Source organism: Mastigoproctus giganteus, chromosome 8 (genome assembly GCF_048544385.1).
Source record: "Mastigoproctus giganteus isolate SK-2022 chromosome 8, ASM4854438v1, whole genome shotgun sequence".
NCBI classification, from domain to species: Eukaryota; Metazoa; Arthropoda; class Arachnida; order Uropygi; family Thelyphonidae; genus Mastigoproctus; species Mastigoproctus giganteus.
Genome location: NC_143582.1, coordinates 165,990,934 through 166,000,313, shown reverse-complemented (window position 1 = coordinate 166,000,313; position 9,380 = coordinate 165,990,934). Strand labels below are relative to the sequence as shown.

Sequence of the window (9,380 nt, the reverse complement as noted above, 5' to 3'; positions counted from 1 at the left end):
GAAAAGAGAAAGAAAGGCGCGAGAAGCTATGCTGTTTCTAGAGGCATTCTCTAATCTGGTTGTTAAGTAATGTAGTATTAAGTTTCCCTGTGGTGCCCATGTATATAATCGTAAACGAGGTCACGGATCACGGCCAGTATCTAGAGTTAATCAGAGGTCGAGGTCCGTGTTTACAAATAAAGACGATGATTCTCCGAAATTTTCACTTTGGAGAACTTGCGAAGGGGTGCAGCATGATCATCTTCAACTAACAAGCTGGCACTTTACTCTAACGTATTACTAACCGCAATATGTGGTGGCAAGGAACTTCTAGTAAGTAGGAGCACTAGCTTTCCGTTCAATCGAGGCAGAATGTTTAAGTTAATTATATCCTAAGGATAATAAGCAACTGTGATGTAAGTTAAATTGATATATTACAGCATGTTTTTTTTGTTAATTACCTTTCATTTTATTTAAATTTTTATTTTCATTTTATTTAAATACGTATATAATATACACACAAATGTTTTATGATTATCAAGAAGATTAGTATTTTTCAACAAATTAAGATAAAAAAATAAGTTTAAAAGTCTTAATAAATTAACCATACTTATTAAAACAGTGACACACTATATAAAAGTAAACCTTCAAAAAAGAATAAAAAATAGTGATAAAGAAATATAGGAGTATAACTTATAAAAGTGTGGCTTTATTTACCGTATTTCCTCATGTATAAGACGCACCTTTTTTCGAAAAATTTGGGGTCTAAAAACTTGGTGCGTCTTATACAGTGGTTGTAGTTTTTTTTTTTACTTTACATTTCCCGCTTGTTGTCTTTGCGCTCATTGTTTCGCACTTGTTACCGGTATATTAGGTTACGTTTTGCCACGTTCTGCCCAGAAATGGCTCAGAAAAGATTTTCGTATAATGCTGAATTCAAGTTATAAGGAGTTGTATGAATTTTATGAGGAATAAAACTTGAGTTCAATAACTTTATATAATACTTTTTTTTTTTTTTTTTTTCAAATTTCGTTCCCCAAAATTAAGGTGCGTCTTATACATGGGGAAATACGGTATGTCAACAAATAAAACTTAAGTTTGTATGCCGTTTACTCACATGAGCAAACAATGGACCTATGGCTAAACTTAGTTACGTCGTTTATTTAGCAATTATTTTGGCAGTTTTTCTTAAAGAAGCGGTAACTTTATCAATTATAACAAGATATCACATCGTGGTATCAATTATATCATGGTATCACTGTGGTCCAATGCGGGATACTTAGTTTTGAAAACCTCGTGAGTTGGTAGTTGTACAACACAATTGGTAGAATCGCCGTCCTCCCCCATACCGGGTAAAAAAGACCTGAGTTCGAGTCTTGTCGATGACGTAGGGAATTTTTATGGACACGTTTTCACAGTGTGGCTGAGTTAGTCGGTCTCGTGTGAGAGTAGCATGGTCTTTTCTCCTGTAAACTCGGGTTTTTCGTCCAACAAACAGAAAGTCGACTACAGATCACATGCAATTTCAGATAGAATATATGGAGCACTATGGCCTTAGTTGCTGATGTTCCCAAAACCCTACAAAATCAATCAATCATTCTGAAAAATTCCAAACTGGGTTAGACATTTTTCGGATGATTGACAAGATAAATTCAGCCATTGGTTATTCAGATAAACGTTTTTTTTTTTTTTTTTTTTTTTGTAATTTTGCCAGTGATTTTTAACAACTTCAACAAATTAAACACTTTTCCTCTATGGATTTTTTGAAAATTTATTTTTAAAATCATATTTTTCTGTTTTAATTCTTTTGTCAGTTATAAATGTAAATTTATTTCAGAAAAATTTTGATTGCTTGAAAGATACACAATTAACATTTACTCTAAAATTTGTTTCAACAAGATATACAATTGAAAAACCATTCGAAATCGATCCGAAGACGTCTATAGGTAAAAATAGTGACGATCAGCGAAGGTAATCCTTCAGGAGTGGATGGTATACACCTTGTTATACTAAAAAAGCTCCATATGTGTGTGCTTCATCCCGTTTGAAATATCAGATCCTCATTACGCTTCTAGACGATTCCCCTGGACTGCAGAAGCGGCAGTCTCCCCAATCCACAAAGGAGGTGTGAAAGATGTGACGGACAACTATAGAAAATTGAATGGTGGAAGAGGTCAAAAATGGTTGTATCTAAAAACGATTGATCATGGATCAATCGTTTTCAGATACCATGCAGGACCATCTCGATAGGAATGGTACTGTAATGGATCACAGCGTAGGTTCGTGAAGGAGAAAGGGTTGCCTGCTAGTCTAATTAATTATTATAACGAAGTCATAAACATTTGGATGCAAGGAACAACTCTGACATTATTTACCATGGTTTCAGTAAAGCATTTGATACTTTTCCCATGAAATGCTATTATATATACTGAGGAAGATTTAGTTTAATGGAACGATGCTTCATTAGAAGCAGAGCTCGCTAAAAGATAGAAGACAGAGAGCAGTCATAAATGAACATAGCTCAGGGTAGAACACTGTAGTGGAGTCCCTCAGGAATCGGTATTGGAGGTACTTTTGTTTCTTACCTTCCTTGATAACACTGATGAGGGACACAGAGAAATAATGTTAGTTTGCCGATGATTTATACGTAGGAAAGGTGGTTAATGGCTCAAGCCAGGCTATTTTGCTTATGAATTATTTAGACACTTCACAAATGTTTGGGGAAAAAAATGGAAAATGCAGTTTAATGCTTCTAAATGTATGAATTTACATTTAACACCTTAGATTTCTAACACAGTTAGGAAAGGACATTTTTCTCTCTAAATATTGGACAATTAATTAGAAGCCCCATGCCCAACTGAGGCATAAATAAATAAATAAATAAATTTTCTGTTTATACTCCAGCACGACAAACAAGTCAGTAGAGTTTACAATAAATCGTCGATACAAATATTTATCGTATTTAGTAGTCACGGGCTTGAACCCCGGTCCACTCAAGGAACGCATGCTATGCACTCTCGCTCCTGACCACTGGGCTACGTCAGGCTAGCTGCAGCACCGCTTGACTGAATGTAGGAGACTTAGGCATTAGGCAAGCGAATGCCTTACCTGTTAACAGGAGGCTGTTAACAAGTAAGCCAGTAGGTTATTTATTTTACCTTTCATTTACATATATAAAAAACCTACAATTAACAGTTAATTGTATAAGTAATATTATGTATAATAAGTTACTAGTAACAGATAACTGGATGTTTCGTATTAACACATCAATAATTAATTGTTAAAATGTTTCTATGTCCTTTAGTACTGTCAAGTATGGTCTGATGATGGGTTCCGAAAAGGTTCCCGAAACGTTAGCTAATTGTATAGTATATTTAGTCAATAGGCTAAATAAACTAACTTAAAAAGCTCGCGTGGTATGGATTGTGGATTTTGGATTGTGAATAATATGCATTTCTTGATAAATATCAATCAAATCAAAACAATAGCACAGGAAATCTGAAACAGTCTGTCTGAAACTGCATAAGTGAGATATTTTTTTTTTCTTGTACAATGAAATCTTGTGACTAGAATCCATTAGGTTCCACTCTTTAGAATCCATTAGGATCTCGGAAGCATTGCATTGAATCTGATTAGACCCAAGTTTCCCACTGAGTCATCAAATTCTTACGATTAGGAAAATGTGGCGCTTTATTTAAACAGGCTTCTGAAGTGTGATCACGATCACACTTCAGAAGCCTGTTTAAATAAGATCTTGCTCACCCGATTCATTATGCAATTCTGAAAACGCTAGAAGGTAGATTAGGAAATTCCCAAGTGCTCAGTTTGTATCACCGGAGAGATGGAGAATCGTATTTTGATTCACTGCAGCTATTTCACCAATACATTTTTTAAAGTTTGATACATATACCACACGAAAGTCGCCGTGATGGGTTGCCCTCTCTCCATATTCGACGTATACCAAAAGGCATGCAAGTATAACTACCAGGAGCCATTATTTTAATGTTAACCTGCAATTATTTAGCAAAAATGAAATGCCCATAATTTGTTTTGATCACCCATAGGCATTCCAAATTATGCTTGATACGCACTGCACGGGCTGGTGTGGTATATAGGTCAGAAACAAGTGAATATTATGATTCACTTGTTTCTGACCTATATACGACCTCGTAATATGAATAAATATAGCAGAACAACTTTGAAGATAACTTAAACCTTCGTTTGGTAGCCATATCAAAAAAAGTAAAAAAAAAGTAATAATAATAAATAAATAATAGTAAATGAATAAAACGTATTACAGTATATGAATAATGGAGGCTGTTATATATCACCGGACTGGTACACCATTATGCAATATATACAAATGTCTCAAAACCATAAACCTCCAAACAATAACACTAGAGAAAAACCAATTAAATCATTGTACTGTATTCGGTTTGGTTTTTTTTAGGAGCATTAGCAACTAAGGCCATATTGCTCCGATCTATGCGGTGGTCATTCCCTGACCTTTCCGCATCCTCCGTATGTGGTGGTGACGGGCTCGAACCCCGGTCTAATCAAGAAGCGTGTGTTACTCACTGCTGCTCCTTCCCACCTGGCTACGGAGGCGCGTTGTATTCGGTACACAAAATAAATATAAGAAGCAATTAAATGCAGACATAAATTTTTTTGTTACATAGTGTAATTAATCTACCTTGTGGAATGAGCGCAGTTTATTACTTTTATTTAGAGGAATAGATATCCAATATGTGAAGAAAATTCCCATTTTAGCCAGCATCAAACACAAAATTCACCAACTTGAATTCCATTTATAAAAAAAAAAAAAAAATTATAAAAATAAAAAGAAAAAAACAGTAGCCTGAATCTTGGATTTAGTTGCTTCGATCAGCCCAAGGTAAAAAACTAAACTAAACTATTATATTAAGGTCACCTGGAAAGTCACTTTCAACTACCCATGTGTAATATGTCTGTTGCGGCACCCTGGTTGAAAACCACTGTACTATACCTTTGGACCATAATACACGGGGGAGGTTAAATTTAAGGTGTGTAGCATTACCGAAACAATTCGTGGGCAATTCCTCAACAATATGAGATCGATACACTTGTTAATTATTGTAGTAGGGTTTTAGGAGCATCGACGACTAAGGCCCTATTACTCCGTGCATATTGTCTATAACTTGTGTGTGTGTTCTGAGGTCGATTTTCTGTTTGCTGGACGAAAAATCCTGAGTTTCAGGGAGAAAAAAACCATGCTACCCATGTCTGAGACTGACTAACTCAGCCGTGCTGTGAAAAAAGGCCCATAAAAATTCCTCCCATAATTGACGGGACTCGAACTCAGGTCTCTTTCACCCGGTGTGGGGAGGACGACGGTCCTAGCAACTGTACTATCCACGAGAGCGCACTCAACAGTAAATTTAGTTTGTGTAATGTTACGTATAAATTGAGTCCATGCCTAAATTGATTCTGAAAAAGATTCTTAAAAATTTGTCGCTTCTTAAGATTCTTAACAGTCGCTGATTCATAAAATTCTTAGTAGGTGCCGATTCTTACGATTTTTAGTATACGACGATTCTGAAGATTCTTTAAACTTAAAATCTTTAATTAACTCTTATTTCAAGAAATATTATCCAGAAAGATTGGCACAGTTAGCACCCGTGCACTCCAGGTTCTTCTTACAAGTTACCTTCCTCCTTACAGGACATGGGCCTTTCGAGCTCAAACTGACAAGGCTGGGGATTGAAAATGACCCTCTATGTACATGTGGAGATGAAGAAAGTTGGGACCACATTATGTACACTTGTGCTATATAAGAAGACCCCCCTGACTCAGGTTAATAACTGAAATATAGGAAAACTCACAGCATAATGAGCACCTCTTACTGCAGGATGAGCATTGCGAGCTTGCCCTTACTAAGTTTGCGAAATCAGTCTTTGAAATTAGACGAGCCAACCGTCAAACAAACCCATAACAGACAGATGACAATCAGGACAATGACTAACCGCGACTTTCTGACTCCTTCGTATGGAATTACTCTGGTCTTGCAAACTTTTACTGTCCCTGGACTCGGGTAGGCTTCCCAGCCCAGGATTGTCCAACTCTTCATTCCTTCCCTATCTGGAGAATGCCCTTTTTTCTTCATCCTTCCATCTTCCTCCATGCTTTGACTCCCATTCTTCGACTATTACCCTGCTCACCTTTCTCTCTCTCTCTCTCTCTCTCTCTCTTTTTTACTTGGACTTCGTTCAGGAAGCTTAGGCAACCCTGGCGGAGTCCAGCCAGGCAACCCTGGCGGAGTCCAGCCAGAGAATAATGGGCAGCCTGGTTCACCTCCCAGTGGTGATGGCGGGCAACGTAGGGACCCACTGAGGGCCTTGCGGCCAAGAAGCCAAAGAAACAACAGAACCCAACACAATACTATGCACATACAACATGCCACACACACTTGTGGCATTAACAGAGTTCTGTATACATCACAAGAGTACTGATGGCGCCGATGTGGGAGACTACCGGTGGCGCCTTAACCTAAATACTATGCCACTATATCCAAAAGGATTCTTTACTCTTACCACTTTTGGAGACAAAACTTAAATTGAGCTATTTTATAATTTATACTTTTCCGATCTCTGCATTATTGGCTTTTAATCTGATTAATTTCCGCTATTTTTAAAATACCTGTACAGTTTCTGCTACAGAAAATAATTTGATTCTCATTGAACGAATGAAACGCAATAAAAAGAACTGAAGGCTTCATTTTTATGGATAATCCTTTAGTTCCAATGTGAAATGACAATAAAAAGATGGGAAATCTAAAATACCGGAACTTACTTTGTTTTGCTGAACTAATTTATTTAAACATCAAAAGCAATATTTAAACATCAAAACTTTTGTGCAGAAGAAGAGGAAATGGTAACATGGCAGTAGACAAAATCACCCAGTGAAACAATTTCTTGTGGAATATCTTCTCTACTTAGAGTTGCAACATGGGTATTATGATTTTGCGCAGTCGTGCATCAGTGCTGCAGTTTCTCATCACAGCAAAAATTTTATCGATTCGTGTACGAATACATAAAATCGCATCATTCGTGTAATTTGCATATCATCAATATATCATTAATTTTTCCACATTTCGTTTCTTTCACAGAATATCAATGAAATGCAAAAAAAAAAAAATAATAATAATAATAAAATCAACCAATAAATAAATAAAATAAAAAAAAAAAATAGTTTCCTTTAATTGAAAACTAGATTTGGAAACACCGATCGCATAATCCATTTAGAATTACAGTCATCTCTGTTATTGTCCATGAAATTGAATGAACTCGCAACAGCTGCTTTTATAAACAGAATTAACATTTTTAAAAAGTATTTCAATGAAAATATAGCATTCTTCGAGCAGAACCTTCATAATTTTATGATGTTAACTTCGTTTTCATGTAAGAAATAACTCAACATAGTACAAAAAAAAAAAAAAAAAAAAAAAATCCATCTTTAGTAATTTCAGTGGATCCCGAAGCAACCGTCAGGTTCGTTCTACATATAAGATAAATTTGTTCGTAATTTTATTTAATGATTCACGCAACTTTCGACTTTATAACTGATTTGAATGCAAAAGAATTGTTTATGCAAAAGGAATTGTAGTGTTTTGGGACCATTACAACTTACGTTTGAGTTTATATATACTGGGTGGTTATAAAATAAGTTTCCCTATTCAGTAGACCCTAGTGTCAAAGCGGTTAGAGCTAGCGCTGTGAAAATCAGTGAGTATGATGTCATTTAGTGTATGGGAAAGCGATCTCAAAAAAAAAAAAAAAAAGTTCATATTTCTGCCACCAGGGGGAAATGGCGCTACACATATTGTAAAAGTTGCCATTTACTTCAAAACGCTGCTTAGGCAAATGACATCCTGTTAGATAAAAGCAGAAAGCCCAACGCCACCGTCAATAACCATTATGGCCCTTACAAAAAAGGAACGTACTCTTTTAGTAAAACTGTCCTACCAGAATAATAGTAACACTAATGCAGCACTACGTTAATATCGGAAACTTAAAGGTTTGCGTAAAGGACCTTTGACGTCAGTGGAGCTTCGAAAACTAACAAAGAAATTTGAAGCGAACCGGGGTGTCAGGTGTAATTCCAGGCAGGAGACCAGACGACCACGTATCGGAACGGAGGTAGTGGATGAAGTGGCGGTTGCAATGGTCAGAATGCGAAACACTACCAGTCAGCAGTGCCGGAGGTGTGTCAAGAGACTTGAACCTTCCTTGGTCTACCGTACTTAAAGTGCTTCCAATAATTTTACACTGGTTCCTGTACAAGATTCATATAGTGTAAGAACTAAAAGTATTGTGATCAGCAACAACGAATAGACTTTGCTCTACGATTTCTGGCTCGTATGGAACTTGACGATATATGGGCTCGAATGATCTTGTAGTCTGATGAGGCACATTTCACTCTTCATGGGGCTGTAAATACACAAAACTGCCGAACATTTTCGTCCATCTACTGTGCGTGAAAGACCACTACAAAGTCCATACGTTACAGTATGGTGTGGATTCACAGAACAGTTTATAATTGAACCATTTTTCCTTGATGAGTCTACATCTCATGCCATCCCCGTAAGGTGTACGGTAACTACTGCACGGTACTGCGCTCTTCTAAGAGATCACATTATTCCCGCTCTGCAAGAAAGGCAATTCTTGGAGACGGTAGTGTTCATGCAAGATGGTACCTCTCCCCACGTTGGTCGACAAGTGAAGGAACTGCTCCGCTCAACGTTCAGAAATGATTGCATCATTTCTAGGGACTTTCCGCAGTTCTAGCCAGCCCGATCGGCAGATCTCAATCTCTGTGATTTGTGGCTATGGGGATACCTGAAAGACAGAGTTTACCATGGCAGAATGCAACCGTTTGTGGATTTGAAAGCAACCATTAAATAGCATGTAGCCAACATCCCCAATGAGATGCTATGCGAAACTGTGTTGCATGCAGTCCTGTTTTCAGAATGTCATCTCAAGTGAAGGAAAGCACATAGAACAATATTTGTAGATTTATAAGTTCTGATATTAAAATGTAATCCTAAGTAAAGTATTCCATGTCATGTTTACAAGGCCAATTTCGAATAATTTCCTGGTGGCAGGGAGAAATTTGAACTAATTTTTTTCCTTCAACAAATCGCTTCCCCATACCCTAAAAGACATACCAACCGATTTTCACAGCGTTCTCTCTAACCGTTTTGACACTAGAGTCTCCTGAATAGGGAAACTTATTTTATTACCATCCGGTATATACATATATATAGTTTAAGCTCAAACGATACAATAATATAATAATAACTACAATAAATGGAAGTAAATTGTTTGAAAATTATTCTTTTAATTTTCAGTATAAAGTGAAATGGT

General features: G+C 36.6%; 1 protein-coding gene across 1 annotated transcript in view; it reads left to right on the top strand.

Annotated features, from left to right (window-relative positions):
• The first annotated feature begins 260 nt into the window (after positions 1–260).
• The window catches only part of LOC150081982 (major facilitator superfamily domain-containing protein 6-like), a 127,257-nt gene continuing 118,137 nt past the window's right edge, over positions 261–9,380 (top strand). Inside the window, exon 1 of the mRNA XM_090379879.1 lies at positions 261–395. The gene's annotated coding sequence lies outside the window, so the exon portion shown is untranslated. The remainder of the gene's footprint in view (positions 396–9,380) is intronic.